Source organism: Diceros bicornis, assembly GCF_020826845.1.
Source record: "Diceros bicornis minor isolate mBicDic1 chromosome 30 unlocalized genomic scaffold, mDicBic1.mat.cur SUPER_30_unloc_2, whole genome shotgun sequence".
NCBI classification, from domain to species: Eukaryota; Metazoa; Chordata; class Mammalia; order Perissodactyla; family Rhinocerotidae; genus Diceros; species Diceros bicornis.
The window spans coordinates 1,417,965-1,442,136 of record NW_026690900.1 but is presented as its reverse complement, the minus strand read 5'-3'; positions in this window follow the sequence as shown (position 1 = coordinate 1,442,136).

Here is a 24,172-nt window from a genome sequence, read left to right as displayed (position 1 = left end):
CCGAAGTGGTGAGCACTGAACTTTCACCACTAGGCTATCAGAGCTGGCTCTCCACCTCTCTTTTGTATGCACCCTTCTCCCAAAGAAACGGAAAAGCTCTGATGAGGACTGCAGGGTCAAAATGTTGCCTTCCTTCATTTAGTAATTTAACTTTTATAGCCAATAATATTTCCTCCCAAAATGATACTCTCTCTCTCTACCTTGAACTAGCTTGCTTGTCTCATTTTAGCATCATTGCAGGCATTATGATCTCAAGGAAACCCTTTACGACCACTCCACAGTAACTAACTTAAATCTCTCTCATGGAATCTAACACATGGTTTTGTAAGTCCTTACTTTTCATCTTCTTTAAAGCTAAATTTTGATCACATTGACAAATCCTTATCTTTCCAGTGTCTGGTGCTGTTCTTGGCACAGAGCAGGAGCTCAAAAAGGTTGTGTTTGATTTAAGAAGTAAGTATTTCCATGGTGTACAATAAGCTTATGGTACAGCTTGGTTTCTGATCTCCTCGAGTTCACAGGTGAGGGGAGACAACATGCAGTGATGTGAATTCAAGGTGGTGACATAGGGCTGCAATATAGGTACGCAGAGATCCATGGGATGAAATAAGTGATAGTATATGTTTGTGGGGAGGGAAGTGTCATGGACTTCTTCATAAAGGCAGTAGCATTAGTATTATATCAGACTAATGAAAGTGGATTAAATTCTTGGTGGAATTCTTAGAAATGGCAGAAACTGGCAAATTAGACCTGCATTTAATATTCTAGGGAGCTGAGAAAAGGTTCAACATGAGTAGAACACAGACAATGTGGGTTTGAGAGTTGGGTGATGAAGTAGAAGAGGGACAGAAAACCATCACTGAATATTTTTCATACAATAATTAACATCTTGGAATTACTCAGATTTATGATATTAAACGGTGCAATGCTGGAATCCCCTCAATGGTGGCATTATCTAATTTTATTTTTGTCATTGATATGAAGTTTAATTTCACAACAACTTTTGTATAATTTCAATTGTTTTGAAATGTACTGAGATTGATGATGTAGTCTGGCATATCGTCAATTTGGATAAAGCTTCCATGTGCACATTTGGCATGTGGTAAGTTTGGGTATATGTTCCACATGCACATCTAAAGAACCCTACATCCACTAACTTCAATTCCTACATGCTAGGAGATTAATAAATACACTTGTAAACAACTGATGATTAATGAGTAAACTATGATGGAAATTAGAATGTATTTCCAATTAAAAATACGATTCCTCAAATCTTATGGGGTGGAGTAAATCTATCCTTAAAGAGAAATGTATAATCCTAGATTATATATATTTATATATTATTGTGTATATTGAAATAAAGAAAGGTTGAATTTCTAAGTTCTAAGCATTCATCACAAACTATAAATAGAGCAGAAAAGTAAACACAAGGAAAAGAGAAAACACAAAATGATAATTATTAGCAGAAGTGTTAACAAAATAAAAGACAAATATCAAAAGGATAAATAAAATTGAATTAGATTCTAATAAATGACAAATATGCTTAATAAAATCCTGCTACTAGTGTTCAAAAAAGAGAAAAATTGCAACAAAATAATACCAAGGCTGAAAAGGGAGTAATCTGTGCAGATCATATGGAAAATTTTTAACATGAAGAAAACATAAATAACATCATGTTGATACAATGAAAATTTAGAGGAAATTCACAAATTTCTAGGCAAATAAAAATTACCAAACTGCCTCAAGAAAAAATGAAAAATCTGAATATTGCCATACCTATTACAGAAATTGAGACCATCCTTTAAAACATTTCTACGAAATTTTATTGTAAGCTATTTATTTGATACAAACCTGATGAATCTGCCTAAATATTCAAGAAAAAAATAATATACATCTACTCAAACTCTTTCAGAGAATAGGAAAAACTGAAGACTTTTTGACTCACTTTGAGCGACGAGATTAACATTGGTACCAAAATCTAACAAAATCATTGCAGGAAAGGAAATTACAGGCCACTCTCTTTCTTGGATTAAATTCAATTATCCTAAAAAAAAAATCAAATCAAATCAAGGTTCCAAATCTAGCCATATTTTATAAGAAGGACATATCATGGCCTAATTAGGTTCATGAAATGTAATTCAGCACACTAATCTCTGAAAAAAGAGAAATAATAATCTTAATAACTGTAAGAAAAACTAGTAAAATTAAACACCTATTACTATTTTAAAACAAACAACAACGACAGAAACAACACTTACCAAATCAGGAACAGAAGGAAACTCTCTTACTCCCATACACAGTATTCACAGAATGGAAATTTATGGTGCACTGTTGAAAGCAAGGATAATAGAAAAATGTTCAACATCACTGCCTCTATAAGCCGTTAGGCTGGAGGTCTTGCCTGATACAATATTGGCAGGAAAAGAGATAAAAGGAATAATTTACTTCAAAGGAAGAAGTAAAATTGATGTTATCTTCAGATGATATTATGGTATAAATGTAAAATCCATATAAATTAAGGTATTAACTGAGTTTATCGGTGGCTGAATACAAGGTTAATATAGAAAGTTTTGCTTCCATCTACCCGTCACAAGCATTCAAAATTTAAATTTAAAAAAATGACATTTACAACATCTTAAAGTATGAAGTACCTAGAAATAACTTTAATGAGACTTTCAAAAGATTTCTGTCCATAAATTTAAGGAACAGCATTTAGAAAAATGGAGGAAGACTGAAAGAAGTGGAGGGATAAATCAAATTCGTGACTGAACAGACTCAAAATTCTACAGATATCGAAACTGTCCAAATTAATCTACAGCTTCCACAAAATTGCAGCTAAAATGATGACCCGTTCTGTGGAAATTACAATTCATATAATTCTTATGGAAATGATAAAGGAAAAACTTAGCTAAGAAAATCTTGAAAACAATGAATAGAGTGGGAGGACTTACTCTACCTGACATCAAGTATTATAGCATCACAATAGAGGAGATTCATCAAGAAGATAAACAAGAAAATCAACGGAACCAAATGGTAAGTTCAGATACAAGCTGCTCATATAGGGACTCACGTATAGACGTCTGATTTACAAGGAAACACTGAGGAGGAGTGGGAAAATGAAAGCCCTTTCAATAAACTATGTTGGGTAAATTGGCTGTCTTCATGAAGAAGACAATGACTCGCCAACCCTAACTCACACCATCCACAGAAAACGTTATCAGGCAGATTGTAGTTCTAAACGTGAAAAGTGAGAGAATTTAAAGGGACATAAAGAGGAAGGAGCAATGCCCCTGTAGAAGGAAAAAGCATCTATTGATACGTGCAGGGATGAGTGGACACGGAACAGATTCAGAACCACATGAAGACTTGGGAATCTTAAAAATCAGAGCAGAGGTAGTAGAGGTAGGCAAGACCAACGTTATACAGTCTTTTTGGTCTTCTCAAGAGTTTGTTGGACTTTTCAATGGAGGATAAACATGATCCCACTTACATGTAGAAGTATCACTTGAGATGCAGGACAAGGGCAGGGAACCAGAGTAAAAGGATCTTATGATAACATAGGAGAGAAGTGACTAAAATCTTAACAGAAGTGGTGCAAGTGAAATCAAGATGAAATGCTTTGGAGATCATTTTAGATGGTAGAAATGGTATCATTTTGAAACTCCCGAGGAGTGAGGTCTATGACTTGGTCATCTCTGTTTCCCTAGAATGTAGCATATTATCTGGCTCATGGAGGTTTTCCAATAACTGCTTGCTCATTGAATGAGTAAATCTAGGCCATAGCTTACAAGACTATAGCTCAGAGAGACAGGGAGGACATTTGGTTTTCTGCTGAGAAAAAAGTGCTTTCCTGAATATGCAAGATAACTACTGAGAAGGATAATAGCTTTGTTTACTTAACCATAAATAAGATGGGCAGTATTAACTAGGAATGGTTCTCTGCAGAGCATTCTGTTATTTGGTGCCTGGAGCAACAAAGGAAGACAACTGGCTAAACTTACCCAATGCCTTCTCTGGGGGCATGCGAATGAGAGAGAATGACTGAACCTGGGCTGAGGACACTTTGCATCTCTCCCCAGACATGGATTAGTGTGTGCAGTGTCCAGATCATCAGTATGCCAACAGAGGGTGTGATTGCTGCCTCAAAAAAGCTGTGACCTTTCTGGCTTATGAGGACCCCTTAGGGATGGCCCTGGCCTGCACAGCTCTGTGCTCTCTGTCCTCACAGCTGTGGTCCTGGGGGTCTTTGTGAAGCAACAAGACACTCCCATAGTCAAGGCCAATAATCGGACTCTCAGCTAGATCCTGCTCATCTCCCTCACCCTCTGCTTCCTCTGCTCCTTACTCTTCATTGCTCGTCCCAAGACAGCCACCTGCATTCTTCAACAAATAACATTTGGAGTTGTATTTACTGTGGCTGTTTCCACTGTCTTGGCCAAAACTATGACTGTGGCTGTGGCCTTCAAGGTCACTGCACCAGGGAGAAGGATGAGGCAGTGGTTGGTGGCAGAGGAACCTAACATCATCATTCCCATCTGCTCCTTTTCCAGCTGAGTCTCTGTGGAATCTGGCTGGGAACCTATCCTCCCTTCATTGACACAGATGCACACTCTGAACACGGCCAATTCTTCATCATGAGCAACAAGGGCTCGGTCACTGCTTTCTACTGTGTCCTGGGATACCTGGGCTCCTTGGCCCTGGGCAGCTTCACTGTGGCTTTCCTGACCTGGAACTTGCCTGACACCTTTAATGAAGCCAAGATCCTGACGTTCAGCATGCTGGTGTTTTGTAGTGTCTTGGTCACCTTCCTCCCCGTCTACCACAGCATCAAGGGCAAGGTCATGGTGGCCGTGGATGTCTGCTCCATCTTCGCCTCCAGTGTGGGGCTATTTGGCTGCATCTTCGCTCCCAAGTGTTACGTTATTTTCCTAAGGCCAGAGAGAAACACATCAAATGTGTTAACGAATAAAACACATTCAGTGAGAAAATAATCAAAATGTAAGTTATTTTCATAGGTCACAAGAACTTGCCTACACTGGAAAAATAAACTACCACATTTTTGCAGATCCACTTTAAGTACCAACTAAACTTACCTTACATCTCCACACTTAATTTTTTGCTTTACGTTTGTTTTGGCTTTGTACAATTTTCCTCGGGCATTCAAATGAACAAATACAAAAACACTCATACTAATTCTCCTCTAAAATTTTGTGTGAAAGATTGCGAAAATGGCGACACATTAGTCTTCTCCCACTGTCTGTTTGGTCGTAGCATCCCACGTTGACTCTGGGTAGACTCGGCCTTGTAACTTGCTTTGGCCAATGGGACATTAACAAATGACATAAGCCAAGGCATGAAAAACACTTGCTCATTGTTGCTACTTGTCCTTCTCTGGCTGCCCTTGGGAAGCCTGAGGCAATCAATATGTGAATGAGTCTAGATAGACTGCACATCTCCATTACTCCAGGTGACTTCAAGTCAACAATCAGATATGTGAGTAAGGCCGTCCTAGACCATTCAATCTCAGCTGAGCCACCAATAGGTCCAGATCAAAATAACTGCTCAGTTTGCCCAGAGAATCTTGAGAAAAAATAAACTGTTCTTATTTGTAGTCACCAAATTTTCGGTTGGTTTGTTATACAGCAGAAGCTAACTGATACATTATGCTACCATTTATATATGTCCTCTCATTATTTGTGTAATTATCACAGATTTCTATTTCTTTATCCAATATCTTAGACTGGAATATTTTTCTCTAGATTAAGTCTCTGAAAGAAAATCAGAGACCATATCATGTTCCATTTTACTTTTTTTCCTTCCTCTTTTCAACCAGACATCTTTAAGCATATATATTATGAATATCTTCACTAATTTTAATATTATGGTTATTCTTCTATATTGTCATCTACCACTGTAATACGCGGGGGAATTTTACTTTTAATTTTAGCCCTTATAATCCATTTGGAATGATTTACTTGTGAATAATGTTAGTTGATAGTCCAGTGTTTTATTTTACAAATGGATATCTTTTAGTCTATAAAACAAAGACTACATCATTTTAAAAGTTGATTTGAAGCACATGGAATCTGAATAATGTTTGGAAAATTGATATCTTTGAAACACTGTTTTCGATCACAAGTATAGTATATCTCTCCATTTAATCAGAGCTTTTACATGCTTTGTATCTCTTTATAATCTTCTTCATATAACTAACGTGTAGTTCCAATTATTTTAACTACTCATCTTAGATAATTCATTGCTCTTATGAATGGTATAATTATTTACATGTTTAAACTAATTCTTGCTCATGTAACAGTATTTTTGATGTTTCATATAGGAATCTAGCTTCCTTATACATTACTGCACTTACTTACCAGTTCTAAATTTTATAAGTTATGTCCCACTAAAGTAATAGATTTTCTCTTCTTCTCTAATATTATTTACCTCTTATTATTTTGATTCTCATTTTTTCATGACTGTGCTCTCCATTGCCACACTGAATCACAAGTGTTTGCCAAGAGCATTTTCCTCTTCTTAAGTTTAGCGTAAACATCAGATAAATTCTTTGTCAGAGCAGAGCAGGCATCTAAGGGAGAAAAAGTAAAAATGTGAAGGGGAATCATTTCTGCATGGAAATCAACAGACTTGCTTCTCTTGGCTGTTTGGAGCTGGAGATCTTATGACAATGTGGCCAGCTGAGAATCAGAGGATCTTTCTCTAGTCCCAGAAATTAGTCTTGGTCAAATCTCTCAACCTCTTTAGACCTCAGTTTCTTCACCTGTAACATGCAGAGTTGGACGAGTCTTTTTGAGTCTTTTTGAGTGCATCACCCAGATGCACTTGACAAAGACCAGAGAGAATTTTTAGTTGTCTTCTTCTGCATCAACATCATTATCCATATCACCCCTTTTAGACATATCAAATGTCTACTTTTGCATGACACTGATAAAACAGGTTCTATACCAAATCGCTGTTCATTGGGATAACAAATCTATCGTTAATTGTGTAGAGGTAAGTATAGAGATGGGCCCTGCTGGAAACAGCAATCAATGGGCCAAAAATTCTTGCTTTATTTTACAGCGAGACTGTGGAATCACTCCCTAATACACCAGAATGCTTAAGTACTTAGAAAGTATGAAATAAATGGGAGCCTTGTATCCATGGTTACGAGCTAATAAGGATATGATTTTTAAAATTTTGTTAATGATGCCATTTGCCTGCTATGGGGCTGTTCTCTGGTGAGTAAACAGCAGATGTATTCAAGGCCACTTTCATTACTTTAATAAATATTTACTCAGTGGCTACCACTTGCTACACGATAACAGTGATCTACCCTAAGAGCATTTATATTCTAGTAGGGTTTCACAGACAATAAACAAAAAAAGAATCTTGAGGTGATCACTAAAGTTACATATACGTCACACTTCTTTCATTCTGGACTAGTATTCACCGTTTCCCTTCTTTGACTGTGTACCAGAAGTCTAATCATGGACTTGAAAACCCAGAAAGAATGGGTCCCTTTCTAAATGTCTAAAGTTTAAATATTTGTCATTCTACAGAAATAACTTGCCTAATCATGATTTGTGTTGTTATCAGTTCATGAATGATCTAAGATTTTTGTACAAAAAATTGTTCTAATGTCTTTTTTTGCATGTATTCAGGAACCTTGCATAATATGGGTATTTCCTGATTCTTGATTTTTAGTAGAGTTTTCTAGTAAGCCTTTAGGATAGGAAGCATCTTCGTAGATGTGAGGCAGAGAGCAGAAAAATAATAAAGTGATTGTTATATTTAATTATATCAAAAGAAAACTGTCATTTTGCTAAATTGTTTTTACACAGCCTTTGCTTATTTGTAAGAGTGACACATATCATTTTATTAATGAAAATAAAATTCAATAAACAATTTTAACATAAAACAATATCTATTGAGAACTTATATGAAAATTTTAGCAATATGCTGTCACCAATTTCCTCATCTGCAAAATGGAAATAGATAATACCATCTTCCTTATGGGTTGCTGTGAGAATACTCAAGAGTAATGTATGTAAAAGGCTTATCAACATGTGGGTTGGAAAGTGATGCCCCATTCATTTTTCCACCGGGATGATGACAGCTTTTTTAATGCTTGAAGTCTGTAGTTTTCAAAATACGTTCTACTCTTGTAAAGTGAATCCTTTTTACAAATTCTTTGTAGAATTAGATGATCCCTTTGGAATACAAATTCAGGCTTCCGTGTGTGTGCGTGTGTGTGTATGTATACGCACATCTCTCAAATAATACTCCAAGGCTTATAATGAAAAGCTACCTTCCCCACTCTTGACTCTGGTTCCAAAAACAACTTCTTTAATTTTCTGGTTTAAAATCTATATTTATAAATTAGCTACTCATACAGCTTTTTCATTGTTCAGCTTGTGACTATTTATAGTTTATTTCTTCTCTTAAAAAAATCAGCATGAAGAGTTCTTACCTATGTTAAAAACATAATTCCCCTTGCCCAATATAACTGTTTAATGAATTAGGATAAATCAAAATTCAATGTCTACTGTTTTATGACATCAGTGTTTACCATTTTATAGCACATGAATCTTATCCAGAGATGTGCTACGTCAGATAGTATGAATACATTTTCTTTCTCACTTTTTCCTTTGACTTTTTAAATGGTAAAATTCTCTTGTTTCTTTGTTGTCTTCCTGTGGATTCATCACTGGTTCATCTCCTTCCACCAGAAAAATTAAATCTCTTCTCATTATCTTCTGATGCATGAGACAATTCATGGGCTTCAGGTTTTGCTTGGGGACATCCCTCTTGGGCTTGAACATATACACAGTCCCACATATAAACAGTATGTCTGGAAGGATAGAGGAGGAAAGGATGTTTATCCCTGTGCAAAATTACCGGGAGACAGTAGTAGAGTGAGAATATTTGAAGTTTTCCTATGCGTGCACCTACGACGTAGGCCTCCCTCCCTCCAGATTTTTAAAATTAAAATTGCATTATATCCTTATCTACTGGCTTGGAACAGCAAGCTATAGAGAAATGTGAATATATGATCCAATTTTTTAACGAAATTAAGAACAGCAAACACACAAAAAATTTAGAATTCTAAATATGGGCACATCATTCTATGAGGCTGTGTAAAGGTGGGGAAAGGAATGAAGAACAGCTGTTCAACATCCAGCTACCTGTACAGTCTAGGGGTCCACGGAAAGCCTCGCCTCCAGCCACGCCCCTGGAGCTGATTTCCTCCCCCTGTGAAGTCTGCCTGAATTATTCCAGCCACACCCCCGCCTCTTCACGCCCCTGGAACTGGACTCAGCCAACAACGTTGGGGCCCGCCTCCGCCCACAGCCTGGTCCCTGCTCATTGCCCTGCCTGCACCCTTATTCCCGCCCATAGAACTGCCTTTCCAGCCTGCTCTCACTCACAGCCTTGTCCCCGCCCACAGCCCGCCCCTAGAACTGGTTCCCGCACACAGCCACGCCCCTAGATTTTGTCCCTGTCCCTGATGCTGACCCAGCCCGCTTTCCAGCTTCTCACTCACTCTAGAAACTAGACACCTCCCCCGAGGCTGGGGTGCGCGGCCTCGCCCCACCCGCGCCCTCAACCCGCAGCACCCAAACGTTCGTCCTCTCCGAACGCCCGCCGGAGACTGGAACCGGAAGCGCGGGCGGCGCTGTGGATAGAGCCGGCGTTCTGCGCGGTGTGTTCCGTCTTCTCGGCGCGGACTGCATTCCCGTGGACGTTCGCCCTCAGCGGGCGGGCACAGTGAGCGGCGGGCGGTCCCGGCTCCAGTTGCGGTCCAGGGAGGGGCCTGGGCCACGAGCAGCCCCGTCAGGGCCCGGCGTCCCTCCGTCCTCCCGGAGCCCCGTTTCCCCTGGGCTGTTTGCACAGGGCCCCCGAGGATGCTGTTCCTCCTGGCTCCGGGCGCCGCCGTCCCCTTCTCAAAGTCCCCGTCACCGTCCTCCGAGTGATTTTGTCCCCAGGGGGCTTTAGCCGCTTCTGGAGGTGATGTTTGGGTTGTTACTAATGGGTGCGCTCCTGGCATCTAGAGGGAGAGGCAGGAATGCTGCTCAGCATCCTCCAGGGCACAGAAAGGCACGACAGAGAATTATCCGGCCCCAAATGTCAGTTGTGCCTAGGTTGGAATTCTGCCCCAGGGTCTGAAAATCTCCTGAGCCCTGAATGAAGTGTGGAAATTGTTGACAAGTCAGCGAGTCACTTACAGGGTCCCTAAATGACAAGCTTGTTTAAAGGGTCCAGAGTCACCAAAAAATCTCTGTCCAGCCAAGTGAGTTGAGTGACTCAAGTACACACAGTCGAAGCTGCTTTCTCCCATCTCGGGGAGCAGCAGGTGGCTGGATAGGAATCGGGAAAATCCAGCCACAGACAATAGTTACAGTTAAATCAGTAAATACAAAAAAAAAGAAAAATGAATGGGGCTGGCCTTTCCATCCAACACCCTATAAAAGGCCTCAAAAGCTTGTTTGCGCTTTTTTTCCCCCCTCAGACATGAAAAGCATCCGTGGAGTTCAAGTTTGAGGTGAAACCAGGCTCAGGGTCCACCTGTCCTTGCTGATCCATGGATTTCTGTGTGACCAGGTGAGTACCCTGTGGACCTGGTACCAACAGGTTCTGGCAGCCTCCGCTGTGCAGAAGACCTGCTAATGAGCTTTCCTAGGCTCAGGTTGTCACCACCTGGAGTCACTGAGGGTGAAGGTATCTTGAGAAAAATTATTGATGTTTGATGGATGGAAAGATGGTAAGCTGTGTGTGGTTCTGTGTGGTAAATATTTCAATAAGTACAGTTATGTGCAAATAAAAACACATGAAACAAACCTAAATAACTGCAAATGTGTATTATAGTAGAAAATATAGATTTACTTGCATTGCATAATACTCAAAAGTCAGAATTTATATATAATATAAATACAGAAATGTTTTGCGTGTGTATGTAGTATTAGAAGACATCCCATGAAATATTAGCAGGGATACTCAGCAACATTCCTTAGACCCATTCAATTTGATTTCTAAAGTCCTATAAATCCTCCACATAAATTTGAAATAAAGGAGCATTCAGGGAAAAAGATGATTTGAACTTCTTTGTATTAATAACAAATTTAAAATTGAATTTGCCAGTAGCCAGATTTATTTTGAGCATTTTTTTCTTTATGACATTTCAAATCATTTGGAGGTGTACTAAGCAACACTGTAGATTGAAGGGAAGGGTGCTAGTCTCCAAAAAGACTGTCCTCTCTACCTTGCCTTCTAAAAGGAATTAACTTTGTTTCTTGAAACTTTTCTGAAATAACGGTCTGGTGATTCACGTTGCAGAGAATATTGTTAAGTAATTTTGTATTTTCTTGTTGGCCTCTACTAATTGTGTGTGTATGTGTGTGTGCCTTTTTCATTCTAGCTTTCCTGTGATGTTCTTGAGGGGAATGTGTGCTTGTCATGCAATTGATAGTCTCTGAGTGTATAATTAATGGTGACCAACCATCCTCGTTTATTCAGGACAGTGGGGTTTTCCAGGACACAGGACGTTTAGTGTTCAAACCAGGGCAGTCCTAGACAAACCGGGATGTTTCCTCATCTCATGAGCCAGGCCCTGGGCCACATGCATGGGGACCTGGAGAACCAGAGAGATCTTGTCCCACCTTCATGGAATTTATATTGTATTTGGGAATTTGGATTTTGAAAAGTTAATGATGAGAGTGATGTGGGAATTTGGCACAAGGGGAATCAACCTGAGGGGGCAGAGAAGCCCTCTTGAGAAGGACTGATATTTAGCTTGAGAGCTGGAGTTGGGACTGGATTTAGCTGGTCGGAGGGTTAGACTGGAGTGAGGGTGTGGGATTGTGTTCAAGAGAGCGTTTCAGGCAGAGGGACCGCATGAGGACACCCCTGAAGCAGAGAGCCTGGTGTGTCCATGAACTGAGAAGAATGGTGGCTGAGCCGAGTCAACACAAGGGGAGGGGTGTGAGCCACACCAGCGAGGGGGGACAGGCAGGACCAGATCAAGGGTGACTTGGGACTCTGTTCTAAGACCAGTGGGAACACTCTGGAGAGATGCGAGTAGAAGGATGATAAGATTAGTGTTTGGTCTAAGCATGTGGGTTAAAATGGACTTCATGGTTAAGAATGAAGACTTAATAGGCAAGATGAGAGGTGTTGGGAATAAGATTAGGAATAAGATGATTGTTCCCTAGGCCTGAATGATGGCTGTGGAGTAGGAAAGAAGTAGAAAGAAAAGACCATGGAGTGTAGAACCGAGAGAACATAAAGGTACTTTCTTGCCTGCATGTATCAGATGGCACAGGGCACTGACTGTATTCGCTGCTGACCATGCAGACCTGCAGGCGCCCCCTCACACAGGTCTGTGAGTTCACCCCTCTTTGCCACTCACAGGCCCACCCTCCACATCCTAAAAGAAGTCAGGCCTTACTTGTGAGAGGGTTGTCTCAAACGGGAGACACCTAGGAGAGCCCCTGTAGGCATCAGAGCAGCCCCTTCAGCATCTCCATTACCTTCCTCCCTTCCCCTCTCTCGCTTTCCACACCCAGAATGACCCCTTCTCAGTATTCCATATCCCCATGATCTTCCTCCCCCAGGCTTGAGAAGGGTGTGGCAGCCACTGTGGTGGACATCAACTGCACCTTCCACTCTGACCCCCGCAGTTCTCGGGCTGGACAGAGAGTGACTCTACTGGGAGCTGAGCCATGAGACTCAGCGCGTCACCCACCTGGGCTCCTTCACCCTGGACTGGGACAGCCTCTATGTCAGAGGTGAGGGGCTGTGCTACCGCCACGCTGTCTCTCCCAGTTTGAGTTCTGTGTTCCCTCCATTGCTCCAAAGTGAGCTATGATCCATCAGTCTATCCTCCTGGTCTGGGTTCAGTCTTCTCATCACTGTGTGATCACTGGGTCCAGCCACCTTCCATCTCATTGCCTTCCCCCTGAACACCCCTCCACTTATCCCCTCTGCTTTCCCCACAAAGGTCCCTACATCCTTCCTCTCCCTTAATGTTATATGTTCACCCCAACTCTTGCTCAGCTCCTCTCGCCTTCTCTCCACAGGTTACACCTATGTAGCCGTGGCCCGGACTACCAACAGTGAGTATTCCTGGCCCTGATCTCCTGTGTCCCGTCTACATTTGGGGTTTGGGAACACTTGTTCTCCTTCACCTGCTGTCCTTGGTGAGGGAAGGACCTGGAACGGCCCTAATTCATCCCTTCTCTCCCTCCCGGGTTCTGGTGGAGAGTCCCAGCCCAGTGTGAGAAAGCCTTAGACACAGACATGTTCTCCACCACATTCTGACCCCACATGGTTTTCACTTTAATTCTCCTAAAGCCCCGCCCTTGGTCCTCATTTTCCAGGTATCCCATCCATATGCCCATTTTTCTGCCTATCTGTCTCTCCTCTGAGTTCAGTCACTCTTGTTCACCTATCTCTCTCTCTTGGGCTCCTCTCATCCACAGGCTTGCTCATCCCTCTGCTCACATAGTCACCCGTCCCCTCACTCTCATTTATGCTTCACCTGTGAATGGTGGTCCTGAGACAGCCAGTGCTGGAGCCCGTGTGAGCCAGGGGGATCCTCCCACTCTGTCCCTCCCTGATGACAGACTCATCCACAGCTCCCGAGCCGGCCAACACGTCCCTGCATACTTGATCATCACCTGTGCCACCAGAAGCCACCACAGGTATCTGGGGGCCCCTTTTCCTTCCCAAGAGAAGCTCTTTGGCTCCACTTCCCATGAGCCAGGTGTGATCCAGGAGCTGGGAGCCAGGGTGTGAAATTCTGTATTTAGGGCAATCATGCTGATCACAAAGATTATACCAATGATTCAGTCAAAGGCCAGCCATCAGAGAGCCCCTAGTCTTCTGAGATTAACACACTATTATAATACAATGTGGGATATTTCGGGGAGAGGCACCTGGCATAATTTGGAGGGGAAGAGCTTGCTAGAGAAAGTTTCACCAGAATGAAGTCTTTAAGTATGAGTAGGAGGGACCCGGGCAGTTAGAGGATGAAGGGTTTTCCTGGCAGAGAGGATTCCATGAGCAAAGGCTCAGGCCAGAAACAACATGCCATATTGGGAGAATTGAAATGAATTTGGGTTGCACGAAGCATAATGTTTAACCCGCAGTAGATGGATAAAATGAGACTGAAAAGTCAGCAGGAGCCAGATTGATTAGAGCCTTGAGTGCCATATCAAGAAGGTTGAACTAAACACTGAAGGCCATAGGGAGCCATGGGTGGTACTAGAGCAGTGGTGGCCCTAGTGAGGTATTCATTTCAGAAAGATTCTTCTAGTAGTCCATGTAGAACATCCTTTAGACAGAGCATCCAGTGAGCCTGCTGGAGTGTTGGTCCGGGTGAAGGAAGTTAAGACCTGAGCTAGGACAGGGATGGAGAGAGGGAGTGTAGGTGAGGACCAGTGTGCAAGGTGAATGGGTGTTACTGGGAGGGAGGAGGAGCTGAGCAGATATGCTGGTTCTGACTTGGGTGACCACACGGGTGGGTGGTGGTGCCAATGGGACAGAAGACGACAGATTATAATGAGTGCAGGACTCTGGTCTGGTCTCAGGCCAGCTTTCAGAGATGAACATCGCTCTCCCTCTCATCTTGTGGCTTTGGGGCACAACCTGAAGACCCGCACAGTCAACGTCACCATCTCCACCCTCCGGTATTCATCACACATGAGCAACGGCTAGGCCACGTTCAAATTCACTGAGAGGGTCCTGCAGAGCCTGGTGAGACACTGGTCCCAGCAGCTCCTCATGGGTTAAATCCCACCCAGCCCCTCCCCCAACCCCTGTCCCTCCTGCTCCTCCTCCTCCTCCTTCCTCTCCAGCTGGATCATTGTTCAAGAAGAGAAGCCTGAGGCCCTTCTACTCAAGTTGCAGACTGGTCTCCCTCAGGTGAGACCCTCCCTTGAGCATTTGCCCCTAATGACCACTTTTGTGACCACCCCTCTCTGTCTCCCCACTGTCCTCTCATTTTGTCCTTCCTGTTCTGGCCCCCAACCCCAGAGTTTTCAGGACCTCTCTCTAGAATCCCCACATCCCTCTCTCCCCATGCCTGAGAAGGATGTGGCAGCCACCTGTGTGGACGCTGTCTGCACCCACCACCCTGACCCCGTGGGCCACCATGCCTCTGTGCTGGGAGCTGAGTGTCTCCACCTGTCTGCTCTTCCTCTCGGTGGCTCCAGGCTCTGCAGCACAGAGTTTATCCATCAAGAGAGAGCACCAGCTACATTTCCGCATCATCAGCTGGAACCTCAGCAACTCGGAGCCCTCATCCTCGGAGTACACCACCCTGTTGAGAGATACCCAAGACCAGGTTGGGTCTCCCTCTCCCGTCTCTCCTTGCCCTGAGGGCACCGTCATTCCTCCATCTGACTTTCATCTGTTATGTGATTGTTTCAACCCTTCACTTTCCCTGCATGTCTGGGTTCTCTCAGTGTCCAGAGGTGATGTCCTAGCTGCCTTCCCCATTTCTCACATGGGTAAACTGAAGCTCAGAAAGGGGAGTATTGTGCCTAAAGTCACACAGTGAGTTAGAGGCAGAGCAAGGATTTGAAGTCAGGTCTCCCTTGCCCCAAGGTCTGTGATCTTTCACTGGCTCCAGTGGCCCCCTGGGTCCACGGGAGACCTCCATCTCACCCACTCTCCCTCGCGTTTGTTCTAGGTCACCAAGCTCTGCAGAGGCAGCCAGCTTGGAGACATATTCCACTCCTGCCTGGTCACCGACTTGATGTATGTTGAGGAGATTGGAAGCATTGGCTGAGTTGGTGGCTGATGACTCTGAGCTCCCGTGACACATCACTGATCTGGAAGTCACTTACATCGTGCACACTCTCCCCCACTTCCCTGTCAGCTAATCCTAACATCCCCTTCCATAGGTTTTTGGGGGATGAGAAAAGCATTAAAATTTGGGGCCACCAATCTCCAGCATCCTGCTCCTCCTCATCTTCTGGAGACTTTCAACAAATATCAGCAGTCTAACTGTGCTCTCCAATAGTGGAGCCACTAACCACATGGGGCAATTTAAATTTTTTATACACTTATTAGGATACGATTCATATATTATGTGTGGGGAGGAGTGTATTTTTTAGGTTTTTCTATATACAATATCTTCTCATCTGCAAAACAAATAGTTTTACCTATTCCCTTCCAATCTGGGTTTCTTTTAGTCCTTTTTCTTGCCTAATTGCCCTCATTAGAACCTCTAGTACCTGTGATTAACATACGAGATATGGGAAGACATCATTGTCTTGTCCCTGGTCTTAGGGGGAAATTTTCAGTCTTTCACCATTGAATATGGTGTTAGCCGTGGGTTTTTCATCGATGCTGTTTATAGGTTGAGAAAGATTTTTTCTATTCCTAATTTGTTGAGTGTTTTCTTTTTTAGACATGAAGGGTGTTGTATTTTGTGAAATTCTTTTCTGTATATGTGGTCGAGATTGCGTGGTATTGGCCCTTGTTCTATTAATATGTTGTATTACATAGTGAAGTTTTCAGATATTAAGCCAACCCTTCAACTAGAGGTGAGAGATTAAGATGTTCTCAAGTCTTTCCTGGGCGTGCCACAGCCATGAGCCCTTGTGGCCTTCTAGATGCCCGCAAATACACTGGAGCTTTTCAAAGCCCCCTGTGGAGATCTCATTCCCCCAATTTTTTTCTAAGTTTTTGGCTCACCTCTTGCCTGCCACAGCTGGTATCACTCTCTCAGGCAATTACAATAGAAAACAATTAGCCCTGAATATTTTTAGCAAGTGCCCTGGGGACAGACTTTCCTCCCTGGGCAAGCTCTGACTCAAGTAACATCAAGCCCTGAACATGGGGCTTTTTCGGGAAGCTGCCAGGAAGGTCAGCTAGTGACAGTTCGATGGGGATGGGTCTTTTCAGAGCTCCAAACCCATTATGGCTGTTGGGCTGCTGGTTGTCGCAACTACCATGGTTCTGAGACTGATGGTTTTCAAAGTTATAGAGGATATTGTGAGAGCAGGATGGGAATAGTGCACGTTAATGCCACAAATTTTCCTCCCGTTATCAAGATTCCACCATGTTTCTTTACTAAACCCTCCTCAGATTCGTACAAGCCGTTGATTAATTTCTAGACTTCTGAACAGTTAATTTTGACCATTTTTCCCAGTGTTCTCATTGTTTTTATGCATTTCTGCATTTGCAGAAGTCCTTTCTCAAATGTTTCAAAAATGTTCTCCCTGTGGTTATTTATTTATAAATTAATTACTTAAAATTAAATTACATGAGAAATTCAGTTTCTCACTCACACACACTAGCCACATTTTAAGTGCTTGATAACAACATGGGGCTAATAATGAGTGTATTTGGTAGTGCAGACAAATGTTTACATTATTGCAGAAAGTTCTCTTGGACAGGACCCAGAAACAGGGAATCTAGAATCAGAGTAGAATTCTAGACACCCTTGTTCATCCATTGTGCCCTTCCACGTCTATCCCTCACAATATCCACACTGGAGTGGACTCCCTGTGTATCTTGCCGCCTTGGCACAGAAACTGGACAGAGTTGCCATCTAGGAGGAATTCCTGCAGCTGACCAAGAATGGACCCAGCTGCAGAACTTGACCCTGGACAGTAAGAGTGTCCTTGGGGATGGTAAGGCTCCCTGGTCATTGGGAAAGGAAGTGAGGCCTTTCTGGGGACTCTGGATGCCTGGGGCTGAGAGAACATTGAACTGTCTCAGGCTGGCAGGAGGTGGCATAGTCCCCCAGTCTTTACCCACCATTGAGAGAGAGAAAAGGACACCAGTGTAACATAAGAGGCCGTCACCTTCTCCTAGACAGCTCTGTGATCTCAAGCTAGTCACCTCCCCTCTCTGGACTTTTGTTTCCTTATCTCTGCACTGAAAGCCACTGGGCCAGATGGTCAGTGAGGGCCTCCAGCTGTGTGTGAAACAGACTTACAGGATTGGGGGTCATGTGGTTTCTGATCCACAGGCTATAGTTTACCAAGTCCCACTCTAGATGAGCAGCAATGCACTAGAACTTTCTGCAGTGGTGGAATGTTCTATATCTGTGGTCTCCAGTGCATAGATACATGTGGATTTTGAGTACTCGAAGGATGTTATTGTGACTGGTCTTTATTGTTACTGATTTTTAATGTTACTGAAGTACTAGATTTTTTTTAAATTTTATTTAACTAAAATTAATGTTAATTCAAAAAGAGACTTGTTGCTGCTCCATATCAGACAGCACACGTCTAAGAGTTTGTCTGGATAGAGGTACAAGTAGGGGGACCTGCACCCCTCCCCCTATGCCCACTGGGTGCTGTGTGTCTTACCCTCCTGGAGTTAATGTTGTAGCTGGCAATAACAAGAATAGAGAATAGAAACTGATCATTTATTTGATGTGAAGAAACTCATACTTGGAGGCGGTAATCAGAGAAGACTTCCTGCAGGATATTACATTGTAGGTTAATCCTAGAAAATGAATATTAAGCAAATAGATAAAGGAGAAGGAGATGATGTGTTTCCAGGCATGGAAGAACAATTTTGAGTGGGATTTTACAAATTTAGAGAGATCCCATAGGCTTGCCAACTGTGATGACCCATTCTCCCCCCGACCCTCATAAGAAAGTCCAGCCCAAATTCAGTCCTCTGTGCCCGGAGGTATGAATTTGGTTTAATTTATTACACTTTTGTTCTGTGATAATGGTCTTGGATGTTGTAGCAAAGTGTGCTCACTTTTTAGAGATGGAAACTAAAATTGGGTGAAACATCATGATGTCTACTTGACTTTAATATTTCATTGAAAACATGGGATGAATCAAGGGTGGCAAGTGTTAATTTATACATTGATGAAATATTGTTTTAATTGGATGTTATATACATTGTTAAATTTAGATGATGGATGTTTATGAGACTCTTCTTTTTATTTTTCTGTGTCTAAAAAGTTTTATTAAAAAGAGTGAAACACACTCACATGCATTCTCCATTTCATTCACTCCCAGAATATTCTCCCAATAGAGATGACACCTTGACTGAGAAGCCTGGTAAACCTGCAGGAAGCCCCACTCCATGGTAGGGGACGAGTATGTTGATGCTGTGTCTCATCGAAGAGAACCGTGCGCACAGTGTCTTGGATGATGAAGAATTTTGGCGAACCCTTGTCAAGGAGGGTTGAGGCACAGTGGGTTCACCAGGAGCCCTTGGGCGATGACAGGACGTGACTCACCCAACCACTTGTCTCCCCAGACCTCCCCTTCTGGGCCCTTATCCTCATCTGCTTGGCGGCACTCCTGGTGCTCATCAGAGGCCTGATCTGCTGTCTCCTGGTAAGCCATGACGTGTTGCTTGTCTTCTTCTTCTTGCGTTGTAAGAGCTCTTTATATATTATAAATACACATCCTTTGCTAGGGATATGATTTGCAGATGTTTTCTCCCAGTCTGTGCATGGCTTGCCTTCTCCTTCAACACATGAGTCATTGGGGAAATGTAAGTGACAGTCATCATGAGATTCCACCACACTTGAGAATGGCTAAAATTAAAAAAACTGACTATAGCAAGTGTTGTTGAAGATGTCAAGTCACTGAAACTCTCATCGAGTGCTGGTGAAAAATAGCTTGGCTGCGTCTTTAATAATTACATACGTCTACCCAGCCATTCCTCTCCTAGGAATCCATCTAGTGGAAATAAACACATATGTCTATACACAGACTTGTACACACATGTTGATAACAACCTATTTATAGTAGACAAAAACGGAAAACAACACAAATGTCCATCTACTGGTGAACGGATACACAAAGTGTGGTATATTCCCACAATGGAATACTATTCATTCATAAAAAGGAATGAATTTTTTTTTAATTATTTTATTGAAATTATAATGGGTTTTACATTGTGTAATTTTGGGTGTTCATTATTATATGTGAATTTCTGTATAGACTGCATCGTGCTTACCACCAGTAGTCTGACTTTTATCCATACCATGCACATGTACCCCTTTAACCCTTTCACTCAACCCCCAGCCCCCTTACCCTCTGGTAAGCACTAATCTGTTCTCTTTATCCCTGTGTATGTTTATCTTGTACATATGAGTGAAACCATGCATATATCTTTGTCTGGCTTATTTCATTTAACATCGTAACCTCAAGGTCTATCCAAGTTGTTGCAAACAGGATGATCTTGTCTTTGTTTCTGGCTGAGTAGTATTCCATTGTATATAATACATACCACATCTTCTTTATCCATTCATCTGTAGCAGGGCACGTGGGGTGCTTCCATGTCTTGGCTATTGTGAATAATGTCGCAGTGAACACAGGGGTGAGTAAATCTCTTTGAATTGTTGATTTCAATTTATTTGAATAAATACCCAGTAGTGAGATAGTTGGAAGGTATGGTATTTCTATTTTTAACTTTTTGAGAAATATCCATACTGTTTTCCTTGGTGGCTGCACCAGTTTGCATTCCCACCAGCAGTGTGTGAGGGTGCTCTTTTCTCCTTATCCTCTCCAACATTTGTTATTTTTTGTCTTCGGAGTTATAGCCATTCTGACAGGTGTAAGATCATCTCTCATTGTAGTTTTGATTTGAATATCTCTAATAATTAGTGATGTTATACATCTTTTCATGTGCCTGTTGGGCTTCTGTATATCTTCTTTGGAAAAATGTCTGTTCATATCCTCTGTCCATTTTTAGATTGGATTATCATTTTTATTGTTGTTGGGTGTGTGAGTTGTTTATACATTTTGGAGATTAACCCCTTTTCAGATATGATTTGCAAGTATTTTCTGTTAGTTCGTGGGTTGTCTTTTTGTTGTTTTTTTTTTTGAGGAAGATCAGCCCTGAGCTAACATCCGTGCTAATCCTCCTCTTTTTTTCTGAGGAAGACCGGCTCTGAGTTAACATCTATTGCTAATCCTCCTCCTTTTTTTTCCCCCAAAGTCCCAGTTGCTATTTGTATGTCATACCTGCACATCTTTCTAGTTGCTGTATGTGGGACGTGGCCTCAGCTTGGCCGGACAAGCGGTGCATCTGTGCGCGTCTGGGATCCGAACCTGGGCCACCAGTAGCGGTGCTCGCGCAATTAACCACTAAGCCACAGGGCTGGCCGTGTCTTTTCGTTTTGTTCATCGTTTCCTTTGCCTTGCAGAAGCCATTTAGTCTCATGTAGTCCCATTTGTATATTTTTTCTTTTCTTTCTCTTGCCTGAGTAGACATGGTATTGGGAAGGGTGCAGCTAAGACCGATGACAAAGACTGTACTGCGTATATTTTCTTCTAGGAGTTTTATGGTTTCAAGTGTTAGATTCAAGTCTTTTATCCATTTCAAGTTAATTTTTGTGTATGGTGGAAGATAATGATCTACTTTCATTCATTTGCATGTGGCTGTCCAGTTTTCCCACCAGCATTTATTGAAGAGGCTTTCTTTTCTCCATTGTATGATCTTGGCTCCTTTGTCAGAGATTAACTGACCACAGATGTGTGTTTTTTTTTTCTGGGATTTCAGTTCTGCTCCATTGATCTATGAGTCTGTTTTTGTGCCAGTACCATGCCATTTTGATTACTTTAGCTATGTAATAGATTTTCAAGTTAGGATTGTGATGCCTCCAGCTTTGTTCTTTCTTCTCAGGATTTCTTTGGCTATTTTAGATCTTTTGTTATTCCATATATATTTTAGGATTCTATGTCCTGTTTCTATGAAGAATGTCATTGGGATTCTGATTGGGATTGCTTTGTATCTGTAGATTACTTTAGGTAATATGGACATTTTAACTGCGTTTATTTTTCCAATCCATGTGCATGGAATATCTTCCCATTACTTCAGGTCATCATTGATTTCTTTCAATAAAGTCTTATAGTTTTCATTGTATAGTTCCTTTACCTCTTTGGTTAAATTTATCCCTAGACACTTTTTTCTTTTTGTTGTAATTGTAAATGAGATTGTATTCTTGAGTTCTCTTACTGTTAGTTCATTATTAGTGTATAGAAATGCAACTGATTTTTGTAAGATGATTTTGTACGCTGTAACATTGCTGTAGTTGTTGATTATTTCTAACAGTTTTCTGTTGGATTGTTTAGGGTTTTCTATATTTACAATCACGTCATCTGCAAACAGCAAGAGTTTCATTTCTTCCTTTCCAATTTGGATTCCTTTTATTTCTTATTCCAGCCTAATTGCTCTGGCCAAAACCTCCAGTACTATGTTGAATGGGAGTGGCGAGAGTGGGCACCTTTGTCTTCTTCCTGTTCTCAGAGGAATGGCTTTAAGTTTTTCACCATTAAGTATGATGTTGGCTGTGGGTTTGTGATATATGGCCTTTATTGTGTTGGGGTACTTTCCTTCTATACCTATTTTATTGAGAGTTTTTATCATAAATGGATGTTGGGTTTTGTCAAATCCTTTCTCTGCGTCTGTGGAGAGAATCATGTGATTTTTATTCCTGATTTTATTAATGTGGTCCATCACATTGATTGATTTGCGGATGTTGAAGCATCCCTGCATCCCTGGTATAAATTCCATTTGATCATGGTATATGATCCTTTTCATATATTGCTGTGTTCCATTTGGTGATATTTAGTTGAGGATTTTTGCATCTGTGTTCATCAACGATATTGGCCTGTAATATACTTTCTTTTTGCTGTCCTAGGCTGCTTTTGCTGTCACGGTGATGTTGGCCTCATAGAATGAAGTAGGAAGTGTTCCGTCTTCTTCAACACTTTGGAATAATTTGAGAAGCATAGGTATTAAATCTTGTTTGGATATTTGGTAGAATTCTCCAGAGAAGACATCTGGTCCTGGACTTTTGTTTTTTGGGAAGGTTTTTGATGACCATTTCGATCTCTTTGCTTGTGATTGGTCTGTTCACTTTCTCTATTTCTTCTTGAATCAGTTTTGGGAGGTTGTATGAATCTAATAATTTATCTATTTCTTTTAGGTTATGCAATTTGGTGGCATGTAAGTTGTTCAGTGTATTCTCTTATTGTCCTTTGGATTTCTGTGGTATCTGTTGTAATTTCTCCTCTTTCATTTCTAATTTTATGTCTTTGAGCCTTCTCTCTTTTTTTCTTAGTGAGTCTGGCTAAGGGTCTGTCAGTTTTGTTTCAATCTTCACAAAGAACCAGCTCTTTGTTTCACTGATCCTTTCTACTGTTTTGTTGGTCTCTATTTCATTTATTTCTGCTTTAATTTTTATTATTTCCCTCATTGTGCTGACTTTGGCCTTCATTTGTTCTTCATTTTCTGGTTTCATTAGGTGTATTTAAGGTTACTTATTTGGTATTTTTCTTGTTTGTTGAGATGCGCTTCTATTGCTATGAATTTCCTTCCTAGAACTGCTTTTGCTGCATCCCATAAGAGTTGTTTTGTTGTCTTTTCATTTTCATTTTTCTTCAGGTATTTTTTGATTTCTCCTTTGATTTGTTCATTGATCCAATGGTTCTTCAGTCTTGTGTTCTTTAGTCTCCACATATTTGTAACTTCCCCATCTTTTGTCTTGTAGTTGATTTCTAGTGTCATAACATTGTTTTCAGAAAAGAAGCTTGATATGATTTCAATCTTAAATTTATTCAGGCTTGCCTTGTTTCACAACATATGGTATATCTTTGAGAAGGTTCCATGTGCACTTAAGAAGAACGTGTATTCCGCTTTTTGGGGAGGGTATGCTCTCTATATATCGATTAAGTTCATCTGATCATATGTTTCATTTAATTCCACTATTTACTTGTTGCCTTTCTCTGCATGATCTATCCGTGGACGTAAGTGGGGTGTTCAGCTCCCCTGCTATTATTTTGTTGCTGTTAATTTCTCCCTTTAGGTCTATCGATAGTTGCTTTATATTGTTTTGTGCTGCTGTGTTAGGTGCATATATCTTTATAAGTGTTATGTCCTCTTGGTGGAAAGTCCCCTTTATCATTATATACTGCCCCTCTTTGTCTCTCATAGTCTTTTTTATCTTGAAGTCTGCTTTGTCTGATATAAGTATGGAAACACCTACTTTCTTTTATTTGCCATTTGTTTGCAGTATTGTCTCCCATCCATTCATTCTGAGCCTGTTTGTTTTTAGTGCTGAGATGCGTTTCCTGGAGGCAGCATATTGTTGGGTTTGTTTTCTAATCCACCCCACCACTCTGTGTCTGTTGATTTGGAGAATTCAATCGATTTACATTTAGAGGGATTATAGATA